At 48.5% G+C, this 13,669-nt stretch overlaps 1 protein-coding gene and 1 pseudogene across 1 annotated transcript in view; both read right to left on the bottom strand.

Moving 5' to 3' along the window:
- LOC126485103 (breast cancer anti-estrogen resistance protein 3 homolog) overlaps positions 1–13,669 on the bottom strand; it is a 1,126,433-nt gene that overhangs the window by 400,601 nt on the left and 712,163 nt on the right. The gene's annotated exons all lie outside the window — the stretch shown is intronic.
- Positions 4,728–4,845, bottom strand: LOC126485731 (5S ribosomal RNA; annotated as a pseudogene).

Genomic DNA, 13,669 nt, shown 5'->3' with positions numbered 1-13,669 from the left:
CTTCTAACCGATAATGTTCGTTCTAATTACAACATAATACTATGCGTTTTATTTAATTTTTTAATTGCACTGATAATTCGGTAGTTGGATACTCGGGAACTTGGAATTTTAGTGAGAATGCGAGCTGGAGCAGTGATTAACAGTACGGATTCGCATTCGGGTGGATGGCCCTTCGAATACCTGTTCCGCTATTCAGGTTTAGAGTGCCCGTGCGCTTGCCCTAGATTTCTAAAGTCAAATAACCATAAAGGTCTTTTGCTAAGGACACGCCCGATGCTAAATTACACTGCTCAGCGGAATTAGGATTTTACACATCTGCTATACTACATTGAACAATAATTGAAGACTGGGGCCGGCCGGTGTGGCCGAGCGGTTCTAGGCGCTTCAGTCCGGAACCGCGCTCCTGCTAGGGTCGCAGGTTCGAATCCTGCCTCGGGCATGGATGTTTGTTAATTAATTCTAAGTCTAGGGGACTGATGTTACGTCCCATAGTGCTTAGAGCCATTTGAAGACTGGGTTTGTTAGCAAAGTATGCCACACAAATCTAGTACACAACAAAACATCATTACATGCTTGTTCATTTACATAACAAGAACTGAAAACAATCATTCACGTTGTCATCCTGAGTGCTTTTCATTGAATTTCTAGATCTTCAATAAGGCGTTGCCCTCCGTGAGCGTTCATCACTGCCTGACACTTACGTGGTATGCTCCGGCGTAAGTCTATGGAGGTCACCCTGTGCTTTACGTTCGCTTTCTCAATGACTGCTCTTGAGATTCTTGGAGATTCTGTGGTGGAACAGGACGACCGTGGTGGAACAGGACGACCACGCACGCGTCTGTCAAGCATGTCCCACACTAGCTCTATGGGTTTAAGGTCGGAACACAGCGCTGGCCATTCCATTCTTTCAATGTCCAGGCTTCTCCTTGGTGACGCCTGCCACATGGGCCTTGGTATTATCGTGCATCAGAAGGAATTCAGGGCCACCACCGTATGGCCGGCCGCAGTGGCCGAGCGGTTCTTAGGCGCTACAGTTTGGAACCGAGCGACCGCTACGGTCGCAGGTTCGAATCCTGCCTCGGGCATGGATGTGTGTGATGTCCTTAGGTTAGTTAGGTTTAAGGAGTTCTAAGTTCTAGGGGACTGATGACCAAAGAAGTTAAGTCCCATAGTGCTCAGAGTCATTTGAACCATTTTGAACCACCGTATGCAGCAGCCACCACAATTGTACGATGTACTCCCTGGCGGCCAGACGACCATGGATGATGACAAGATCCGTACGGCTGTCGACGCTGAGGTCTCCCCACACCATCACAAAACCTTGGCAGAATCTGTCGATTTCTTGAACAACATTTGGCAAGTACCGCTGACCGTTGCGTCTCCAAACATGAACACGGCGATCACCTTGCGTCAGAGGAAATTTGGACTTCTCTGACATGTTTCGCCAGTCACGAAGTTGCCAGTTGACATGGGAACGGCAGAACTGAAAGCGAACTGCAGGATGTTGTGTCAAGCGGGGTACTTGAACAGGACCTCTGGCCGGTCTTTGTCATAAGGCCTTTTCTCGTAACCTGTTCCTTACAATGTGATCGGAGACAGCCGCTCCTGTGGTCCTTCTCAGTTCATCCTGCAGTGCTCTGGGGTATCCGTATGGAGCGGCGCTGCAACGCAGAGAGGGCCAGATATCGGTCTTCACGTGAGGTCATAATGCGTCGGGGACCTTGACCAACGCGCCTTGTGTACTGACCTGTTTCCTTGTAACGTTTCTACGACCTATGTAGGACACATGGGGAGGCATTGTCATCTGCATCAACACGACCGAAAAGATCAGACTGCCGTTGCAACTTGCACTGTAGTATGACGTCGCATTTCACGTGCTAGGTTGAAGACAAGTTCCACAAATTACAACTGCGTACCTCACTGGAGAACACCCGGACGCTGCTAATCACTTTCTACTGATACTGTAATGTGTAACACAGCCAATTGGTGGCGAATGACTTTAGTACTTACATACGTTGGAAGTGAACATCTCCAGTTCACAGGTACCGCTTGTATCGTAATACACTGATGGAAAAAAATCGCAACATCAGAAAAATAATTAATGTAGCGTAATAAAATTTCGGAAATACAGTGGGTAACATATTTAAGAGCTTAACATTGCAAGATCACAGGGTAATTTAAACGGGAGATAAGCCATTGCAATTGGGTTGAAGGCGCTTACCTGATCTCATTCTAACCAACATACGGATATCTCTGGCACTCTCTGGCGCGAAGCTGTCTTTGAAATAACCAATTTGTAACAGTTCGTTGTGCTACTGGCCTGCCAGCTGCTGTTCAAATTGCAGCTGCAAATGTATTGCGGTGTGTCATTCCTGCCAAGTCGTGCTGCAATATGGCAGAAGGAACACTCAGCTTCTCATATCCTTATTAGACGACCCCACTCAAACTACGTGAGGTGTTGACAACAATGGCATCTTTGTCGCCTTAAGGGGATTCTTGACTAACATCAACTCACCACGTACAATCTCAAAGGTAAGGAACGCTCACGTGTTTTGCCTTAAAGGCATTCTTGACTAACATCAACTCACCACGTACAATCTCAAAGGTAAGGAACGCTCACGTTTGTCGCCTTAAAGGCATTCTTGACTAACATCAACTCACTACGTACAAACTCAAAGGTAAGGAACGCTCACGTGTATTGCCTTAAAGGCATTCTTGACTAACATCAACTCACCACGTACAATCTCAAAGGTAAGGAACGCTCACGTTTGTCGCCTTAAAGGCATTCTTGACTAACATGAACTCACTACGTACAAACTCAAAGGTAAGGAACGCTCACGTGTGTTGCCTTAAAGGCATTCTTGACCTACATCAACTCACCACGTACAATCTCAAAGGTAAGGAACGCTCACGTTTGTCGCCTTAAAGGCATTCTTGACTAACATCAACTCACTACGTACAAACTCAAAGGTAAGGAACGCTCACATGTGTTGCCTTAAAGGCATTCTTGACTAACATCAACTCACCACGTACAATCTCAAAGGTAAGGAACGCTCACGTTTGTCGCCTTAAAGGCATTCTTGACTAACATCAACTCACCACGTACAAACTCAAAGGTAAGGAACGCTCACGTGTGTTGCCTTAAAGGCATTCTTGACTAACATCAACTCACCACGTACAATCTCAAAGGTAAGGAACGCTCACGTTTGTCGCCTTAAAGGCATTCTTGACTAACATCAACTCACCACGTACAATCTCAAAGGTAAGGAACGCTCACGTGTGTCGCCTTAAAGGCATTCTTGACTAACATCAACTCACCACGTACAACCTCAAAGGTAAGGAACGCTCACGTGTTTTGCCTTAAAGGCATTCTTGACTAACATCAACTCACCACGTACAATCTCAAAGGTAAGGAACGCTCACGTTTGTCGCCTTAAAGGCATTCTTGACTAACATCAACTCATCACGTACGATCTCAATGGTAAGGAACGCTCACGACCATTACAGCCTGCATTTAAAGCACACCTAATTCGCATCCCCATAGTGGCGCTACTGGCGCAACTCTTGTGCGAATGGCGCGAAATTGAAACAGACATCGTCTTTCAGATGTAGAAATACGCCAACCAACCTTCGTTTATATCGCACAACGCCTTGCTGTCCTGAATTTTTTCCCTTAGTGCAAATTTTTAACATTCCGGACATTGACATAGTGGTCACCATTATTTCTTTGAGCAGTGTATTTTTCTCAGTCTGCTTACCAAGCCCGCTCCTAATTCTTCTAGTTTATTCTCGATCGAAACCGGTGACCCGCCTTCAACACCGTTCGAAATACAGGACAGAGCTGAACGTCGTGGACGGCCTGTCAAGCTGCTGCCGATCCCCGCGCTATGCAGGTGGGACCGGTTGTACATCGTGTATTTGCCACTCAAAGGAAGCTGAATTTGTAATTTTCTCCTCCCGAGAGCAGACAGTAGCTCTGATACCCAGACAAGAAAAAAATTCATGCGCTGGTTGTTCCGAGGATGCAGTCTGTTGTTGTTGCCCCTGGTCAGTTAACCACAGAGGGGAGCGCGGTCGCTACAGATGCTCAGGGCAGTGACCCGGGAGAAGACCCCCATGTGTTCCCACAACACCAACGCAACATCAGCACTGCCGTCACCCCCCCCCCCCCCCACCCTCGGCGCGTGGCGCGTAATGAGTAGGGAGGGAAAAGTAAGGGGGAGGGCTGCCCTAACTGATTCTGGGGCCTGTGTGCCGTGTCCAGGCCGCGAGATCTGTCAGCCCCTGGGGACGCCATTACGACGGCCTTCCTCTGTTCTTGGCGTGCGACTACCAGCACAGTGGGAGGGAGGGCCCTTCAATACGTAGTTAGCGGTTCTGTAACGGGCTCCTCAAACTTACTGCGTTGCAGCGCCCGTCCTCTTCGCCATTAGCCCAAGGGTGACCGGTGAAATTCCATGCAATAATATCTCGCTTATTACACACAATTCTAATACGTTTATTGACACAACCACCTTGAGGTGCAGCACTCCGTCTTCAGGCCACAAGTGGCCCATCGGGAGCATCCGACCGCCGTGTCATCCTTAGCTGAGGACGCGGGTAGGAGCGTGTGGTCAGAACACCACTCTCCCGGTCGTTATTATGATTTTTTTTTTTTTACCGGATCCGCTACTATTCGGTCGAGTATCTCCTCAACTGGCATCACGAGGCTGAGTGCACACCAAAAATGGCAACATTGCATGGCGGCCTTGATGGTCACCCATCCAAGTGCCGGCCACGCCCGACAGCGCTTAACTTCGGTGATCTGACGGGAACCGGTGTATCCACTGCGGCAAGGCCGTTGCCTACTTTGGAGTGCACAAGTATGCTATTTAAAAATCATAAACTTATTTATGGTACTGCATACCACGGGCATTCAACAAGTAATGCAACATATTTTTATGAGCCAATTTCAGTTGAAAAAATCCGGAATCTGTTGTGGTACATCGGGATTACTCCCGCTTCAGCTCCTACGGTTTCATGAAGTTCGATACGTGGCGGCCGCTATATGTTGTCTTCAAAATGGCGTCTGTAAAACAGGTGCGTACCCAGCAGAGAGCTGCTGAGTATCTTTTGGAGGAAACCAAGAGCATCGCTGATATTCATAGGCGCTTAAAGAATGTCTACGAAGTCCTGCCACCGAGCAAAAGTGCACGAGTCTTTGTGCGGGTTGTTAGTGATCAAGGTCGTGCAAACCTTTCCGATCTCCGCGTGCAGGCCGGTCGCACACAGCAGTGACTCCTGCTATGATGTAACGTGCGGACACTCTCATTCGAGGTAATCTACAGATCACTGTCAAACACATCGCTGCTCAATTGGACGTCTCTGTTGGTACTGCTGACACATTCGTTCCCCAGTTGAACTACTCAGAGGGATGTGACCGCTGGGTTCCTCGCTGCTTAACAGAAGACTATAAATACACTGCTGGCCATTCAAATTGCCACAGCAAGAAGAAATGCAGATCATAAACGGGTATTCATTGTACAAATATATTATACTAGAACTGACATGTGATTACATTTTCACGCAGTTTGCGTGCATAGATCCTGAGAAATCAGTACCCAGAACAACCACCTCTGGCCGTAATAACGGCCTTGATACGCCTGGGCATTGAGTCAAACATAGCTTGGATGGCGTGTACAGGTACAGCTGCCCATGCAGCTTCAACACGATACCACAGTTCATCAAGAGTAGTGACTGGCGTATTGTGACGAGCCAGTTGATCGGCCACCATTGACCAGACGTTTTCAATTGGTGAGAGATCCGGACAATGTGCTGGCCAGCGCAGCAGTCGAACATTTTCTGTATCCAGAAAGGCCCGAACAGGACCTGCAACATGCGGTCGTGCATTATCCTGCGGAAACGTAGAGTTTCGCAGGGATCGAACGAAGGGTAGAGCCACGGGTCGTAACACATCTGAAATGTAACGTCCACTGTTCACAGTGCCGTCAGTGCGAACAAGACGTGATCGACACGTGTAACCAATGGCACCGCATACCATCACGCCGGGTGATACGCCAGTATGGCGATGACGAATACACGCTTCCATTCTGCGTTCACCGCGATGTCGCCAAACACGGATGCGACCATCGTGATGCTGTAACCAGAACCTGGATTCATCCGAAAAAATGACGTGTTGCTATTCGTGCACCCAGGTTCGTCGTTGAGTACACCATCGCAGGCTCTCCTGTCTGTGATACAGCGTCAAGAGTAACCGCAGCCATGGTATCCGAGCTGATAGTCCATGCTGCTGCAAACGTCGTTTAACCCTACCGATTACATACACTGACCACCGGGACGTTGGATGCCTCTTGGTGGCGTTGCGGGCACGCGACGTTGTAACAAAAGTTTGTAAGGGGAGCATAAATGGAGAGCGGATGATCCTAGTGAAGATGTGGGCTGTAAATGGGAAAAAACCATTTAGATAAGCGACTCTGACGAAGAGCAGATCATTATTACACACAACCTGTGAGCGAGTATCTCGAAAACAGCAAAGCCGATCGAATGTTCACATGTTACTGTCGCGAGCATCTACGGAAGGAGGCAGGACAGTGAAACTACCACTAGGCGCCAAGTGGTTGGATGTCCGCGACTCTTCACAGAACGTGGGGATCGGAGGCTTGTCTACTCTGTAGACTAGGACCGACGGTGATCTGTGGCATCTCTGCAAAAAAGAGCACAATGCTGGTGCACACACGACTATTTCGGAGCACACCGTTCATCGTAAATTGTTGAGCATTGAGCTCCGCTGCAGACCACCCCCAACGTGTTCACTTGCTGCCGGGCGGTGTGGCCGAGCGGTTCTAGGCGCTTCAGTCTGGAACCGCGCGTACGCTACTGTCGCAGGTTCGAATCCTGCCTCAGACATGGATGTGTGTGATGTTTATTAGGTTAGTTAGGTTTAAGTAGTTCTAATTTCTAGGGTACTGATGACCTCAGATGTTAAGTCCCATAGTGCTCATAGCCCATTTGTGTTCACTTGCTGACCCTACAACATCGTCAGTTACGATTACAGAGGGCACGGGACCATCGGGATTCGACCATCGATCAATGGAAACGTGTCGGATCTTCGGGTGAATCACATTTTTGCTACACTAGGTCTCTAGTCGTCTCCACTAACGCCGCCATCGAAGTGAACGGCGGATCGAAAAGCGCAGCGCGCCACGAACGAAGTCTGGTAGGGGCAGTATTATGCCGGGGGAGACATTCTCCTGCGCTTGCATGGGTCCCGTGGTAGTAATCGAAGACAAGCTGACAGCCGCGAACCACCTGCATCCTTTCATGGCTAGATCAGTTTACTAGTTATTTGAAAAATTCACTGAAAGAGAAACTGAGGCAGAGCTCGCTGTTATTCCGGGAGGAATTAAGTGGTTCAAATGGCTCTGAGCACTATGGGACCACTTCTGAGGTCATCAGTCGCCTAGAACTTAGAACTGATTAAACCTAACTAACCTAAGGACATCACTCACATCCATGCCCGAGGCAGGATTCGAACCTGTGACCGTAGCGGTCGCGCGGTTCCAGCTGAACATCCTTTCGTGCTTGATGTCTTTCCCGACGACGACGTCATCTTTCAGTAGTATAATTGTCAGTGTCTCGGAGCCAGAACTGTGCTACAGTGGTTTGAGGAGCGTTATCGTGAACTCACATTGATTCTCGGTGACCAAATTCACCTGATATATATGTTGTGGAATCCAGTTGGGTCGCAATCGGGTGCCATCACGGCGTACGCAAATCAGCGGCCCGTTATTTACACGAATTACACGACCTGTGCGTCGACACGTAGTGCAACATACTTCGACAAACCTACCATCAAACTGTCACACCCCTGATACGCAGAACCACTGATGTATTTTGTTCCATAGGCGGGCAAAACAGATATTAAGCAAGTGGTCATATTGTTTTAGTTCATCAGTGTATTAGCTCGACGGTCATGCCATCCCGCCGAACATGGGTGCAATGCCGCCGAATGACAAACCAAGGTCTCGATGGTCCACAGACTGCCGCTGTCAAATTCCAAAATGTGCTGGTAGACATCCTTCCATTTCACATAACGTATACCGAGCGGGGTGGCGCAGTGGTTAGACACTTGACTCGCATTCGGGAGGACGACGGTTCAATCCCGCGTCCGGCCATCCTGATTTAGGTTTTCCGTGATTTCCCTAAATCACTCCAGGCAAATACCGGGATGGTTCCGCTGAAAGGGCACGGCCAACTTCCTTCCCAATCCTTCCCTAATCCGATGAGACCGATGACCACGCTGTCTGGTCTCCTTCCCCAAACCAACAAACCAACCAACCAACCAACCAACATAACGTATAATACAACCGTCGCACAAACGACCAACACTGAAATGTGATTTCTGAATGAAAAGCGTGCTGTGTAATCTGTTCTTATACACAAAATATGAGTAGTGATACTCTTACCGGCTTTGTGCAGTTGCGTTGAAATGCTACTTATTTGCGCATCGAAGTGTGTAGTGTATACAGTTCATGCCAGTTTGGCGTTTGTAGCGTGCCGCCTTCATACTGTTGCAAGTATAATGGCCAGCATGTTTTTCCGCTTTGGAAAACGGACAAATACAGGATGTCTCTGGACCTTTGCGACAAAACATCCAGGTATGTTAGAGCCAATTCACTGGCTCTTTCCAACGACGCTAAGGTCTCGGACGGAGAGATTTCTTCGAACTATCAGGCTCTACTAAGCAGATTTGTGATGCATCTGCATAGTACGTACCCCAATACAATGACGGAGTGATTTTTAAACAATAAAATAAAAAAATTAAAAAACCCTAGGAATCAGCGTATGTAAGCGGAAAAAGTTATATTGGAAGCTCAGTCAACCCCCTTTCGCGCGGCATAGAGTCTTGCTTATAGGAAACACACATTGCATACTAACCCTGCAGAGCGCCTACGATCTGACGTCTCAGGCGCATAGTCAATAGTAACACGCCTAGCGCCGCCGGGTTCAAATGACTCTGAGCACTATGGGACTTAACTTCGGAGGTCATCAGTCCCCTAGAACTTAGAACTACTTAAACCTAACTAACCTCAGGACGGCACACACATCCATTCCCGAGGCAGGATTCGAACCTACGACCGGAGAGGTCGCGTGGTTGCAGACTGTAGCGCCTAGAACCGCTCGGCCACCCCGTCCGGCGCGCGGCCGGGAAATGTTCGGGAACATTTTGTTCCTAAAAGTTACTGTTCCCCATGATTTTATGTACGATCACTGAATGTTTGTCGGAAATACTTTGAAATAACCGGTATATGCCTGGGTCCTAAGACTACTGATTGAGCGAAGCAGTATTTTCAGAGGGTGAAATTTGAGCCAAAGGGCCATGTCTTGGACACACCACATTGGAAATAGGAATTTGATGGAACAGAAAAGCCTACTTTTAGCGAAAGTTTGGTGGCCTGTATATTGGGAAAAACCTTCAGGATAATGATTTCATTCGCCAAAACTTGTGGGGGTGGATGCCCATTTTCAAATGATGTGCAATGACCGAAAGCAAACAAATTAGAAGTTCATAATGTCGTTAACGTACAATTAGTCTTCTGAGCCTAGAGGCAAATAAATTTCAGTTCAAATGGTTCAATTGGCTCTGAGCACTATGGGACTTAACATCTGAGGTCATCAGTCCCCTAGAACTTAGAACTACTTAAACCTAACTAACCTAAGGACATCACACACATCCATGCCCGAGGCAGGATTCGAACCTGCGACCGTAGCGGTCGCGCGGTTCCAGACTGAAGCACCTACAACCGCTCGGCCACGGCGGCCGACAGAAAAACCTACTTTTGGCGAAATTTTGGTGGCCTGTATACTGGGGAAAACCTTCAGGATAATGATTTCATTCGTCAGAACTTGTAGGGGTGGATGTCCATTTTCAACTGATGTGCAATGACCGAAAGCAAACAAAATAGAAAGAACAGCGTTTCAAGTTCCTAATGTCTTTTAATCTCTTTCACTGATTTAATGAAGCACAAAATATTTAATATTTGTTGGTTAAAAAATCAATTAAATATCTTTCGTCATTTAAAAACAGGATTTGTTATTAAAAGCTAATGTTCGGTCAGGTACTATTCTGAGAACGATTAGGAATTGCTGACCTGTAAGATTACTGAGATAATTGGGGACAGCAGCCGGCCAGCGTGGCCGAGCGGTTCTAGGCGCTAGTCTTGAACCGCGCGACCGCTACGGTCGCAGGTTCGAATCCTGCCTCGGGCATGGATGTGTGTGATGTCCTTAGGTTAGGTAGGTTTAAGGAGTTCTAAGTTCTAGGGGACTGATGGCCTCAGAAGTTAAGCCCATAGTGCTCAGAGCCATTTTTTAAGGACAGCAGTCTCTGCATAGGTCTACAGACCTGTGATTATGACGATAAGCTGTTTACAACTAGCGTATTGCGTGCATAATTGTTCTCTCACTTTGGAGCCACTGCTTTAGGACGATATATTTCCAGTAAATGCTATTGTACTTTTCGAGCGACATGGGGATATAGCTGACAATTAAAATGCCCTACGTCGCTAAAAGTCTGATCATTACGTTCCTTCCGCAACTGCAACTCCAAATGCCGCAATTTTACTCTGCCGTTACGCGGTGGCCACCCCGTAATGCGTACGTGTTTCAGAAACTCGCGGGGAAGTGGGTCGGCGGTGTTGGGGCTCTGCGGAGGCCACGCCTCCTCCCCCACCCGCTCACCCTGCGGGGCTGCAGTGCTGGCCAGCCTAGCCAAGGCCGGCGCTTCGATCCCGGCCTGCAGTCGCCGGGCCGCCGCCGCCCTGGGAACTGGGCCAGGTCACAGCTGTGACGGCAGGGCGCCACCTGTTCTCCTGGACTCTTACTGCCCCTTGCCCTGCCCTGCCCAACACACCACTGGCAGTGCTCGATACCAAATCCGGCGCCGTGGTGCAGACGCTTTTATACAATCAAGCGCCAAAGAAACTGCTATCGGCATGGGTGTTCGAATATAGAAATACACTACTGGCCATTAAAATTGCTACACCAAGAAGAAATGCAGATGATAAACCGGTATTCATTGAACAAATCTAATATACTAGAACTGACATGTGAATACATTTTCACGCAATTGGGGTGCATAGATCCTGAGAAATCAGTACCCAGAACAACCACCTCTGGCCGTAATAACGGCCTTGATACGCCTGGCCATTGAGTCAAACAGAGCTTGGATGGCGTATACAGGTACAGCTGCCCATGCAGCTTCAACATGATACCACAGTTCATCAAGAGTAGTGACTGGCGTATCGTGACGAGCCAGTTGCTCGGCCACCATTGACCAGACGTTTTCAGTTGGCGAGACATCTGGAGAATGTGCTGGCCAGGACAGCTGTCGAACATTTTATGTATCCAGAAAGGCCCGTACAGGACCTGCAACATGCGGTCGTGCATTATCCCGCTCAAATGTAGGGTATCGCAGAGATCGAATGAAGGGTAGAGCCACCGGTCGTAACACATCTGAAATGTATCCTCCACTGTCCAAAGTGCCGTCAATGCCAACAAGAGGTGACCGAGACATGTAACCAATGGCACCCCATACCATCACGCCGGGTGATACGCCAGTATGGCGGTGACGAATACACGGTTCCAATGTGAGTTCATCGCGATGTCGCCAAACACGGATGCGACCATCATGATGCTGTAAACAGAACCTGGATTCATCCGAAAAAATGACGTTTTGCCATTCGTGCACCCATGTTCGTCGTTGAGTACACCATCGCAGGCGCTCCTGTCTGTGATGCAGCGTCAAGGGTAACCGCAGTCATGGTCTCTAAGCCGATAGTCCATGCTGCTGCAAACGTCGTCGAGGGTGTTGAGTGATGTCCTTAGGTTAGTTAGGTTTAAGTAGTTCTAAGTTTTAGGGGACAGATGACCATAGATGTTAAGTCCCATAGTGCTCAGAGCCAGCCAAACGTCGTCGAACTGTTCGTACAGGTGGTGGTTGTCTCGCAAACGTCCCCATCTGTTGACTCAGGGATCGAGACGTGGCTGCACGATCCGTTACAGCCATGCGGATAAGATGCCTGTCATCTGGACTGCTAGTGATACGAGGGCGTTGGGATCCGGCACGGCGTTCCGTATTACCCTCCTGAACCCACCGATTCCATATTCTGCTAACAGTGATTGGATCTTGACCAACGCGAGCAACAATGTCGCGATACGATAAACCGCAATCGCGATAGGCTACAATCCGACCTTTATCAAAGTCGGAAACGTGATGGTACGCATTTCTTCTCCTTATACGAGGCATCACAACAACGTTTCACCAGGCAACGCCGGTCAGCGTTGCGCAGTTGTTAAATCGGTTACTGTTGGTACAATGGTACGTTATCAAGATTTAAGTGAGTTATTTGGTTGGTAAGGTGTAATGGGCCCAAACTACTGAGTGCATCAGTCCCTAAGCTTACACACTACTTAATTTAACTTAAACTAACTTACGCTATAGACAACACACACACCCATGCCCCATGGAGGACTCGAACCTCCGATGTTTAAGTGAGTATGAACGTCGTGTTGTAGTCGGCGCACGAGCGATGGGTCACAGCTTCTCCGAAGTAGCGATGAAGTCGGGATTTTCCCGTACGAACATTTCACGAGTGTCCCGCGAATATCACCAATCCGGTAAAACATTAGTCTCCGATGTCGCCGCCACCGGAAAAAGATACAGCCAGAACGGGACCAAAGACGAATGAAGAGAATCGCTCAACGTGACAGAAGTGCAACCCTTCCGCAAATTCCCTTGATCACTGCACGACACAAAGCTTTACGCCTCCCCTGGGCCCCTCAACACCGACATTGGACTGTTGATGACTGGAAACATGTTGCCTGGTCGGACGATTCTCACTGTATCGAGGGTACGGATGTTGGAGACAACCTCATGAATCCATAGACCCTGCATGTCAACAGGGGACTGTTCAAGCTGGTGGAGGCTCTATAATGGTGTGCGGCGTGTGGATGTGGAATGAACGGGACCGCTGACACGTCTAGATACGACTCTGACAGGTGGCACGTACGGATGCATTCTGTCTGGTCACCTGCATCCATTCATGTCCATTGTGCATTCCGACGGACTTCGGGAATCAAAGAAGGGCAATGTGACACCCCACACGTCCAGAATTACTACAGATTGTTTCCAGGAACACTCTTCTGAGTTTATACGCTTCCGATGGCCACCACACTTTCCAGACATGGCCATTATTGAGCACAGAACATTATTGAGCATATCTGTGACGGCATACAACGAGCTGTTCAGACGAGGTCTGCAGCCCGTCGTACTCTGACGGATTTAAGGCCAGCTCTGCAGGATTCATGGTGTCAGTTGCCTCCGGCACTACTTCAGACGTTAGTCGAGTCCATGCCACGTTGTGCTGCGGCACTGCTGCGTGCTCGCGGGGTCCCCTATACCAGTTGCTTTGGCTCTTCCGTGTATATTCCCTGCATAGTTAATTGCTGAGCAGCCGCGCTGGTGACATCTCACCCAGCGATTTTCTTTTTGTTATGTTGTCGCCCGTATAGGTTTTCCACAGACGTGAACTTGTATAGCTTCGAGTTCCACTTTAAAGGTCAGCATTTCACACATTCTTTGAAAATGGCTACTGTTAGGGAATACAAA

This window comes from Schistocerca serialis, chromosome 6, assembly GCF_023864345.2.
Source record: "Schistocerca serialis cubense isolate TAMUIC-IGC-003099 chromosome 6, iqSchSeri2.2, whole genome shotgun sequence".
Taxonomy (NCBI): domain Eukaryota; kingdom Metazoa; phylum Arthropoda; class Insecta; order Orthoptera; family Acrididae; genus Schistocerca; species Schistocerca serialis.
Note: the sequence above shows the minus strand (reverse complement) of the source record. Positions and strands in the feature narration are given on the sequence as shown.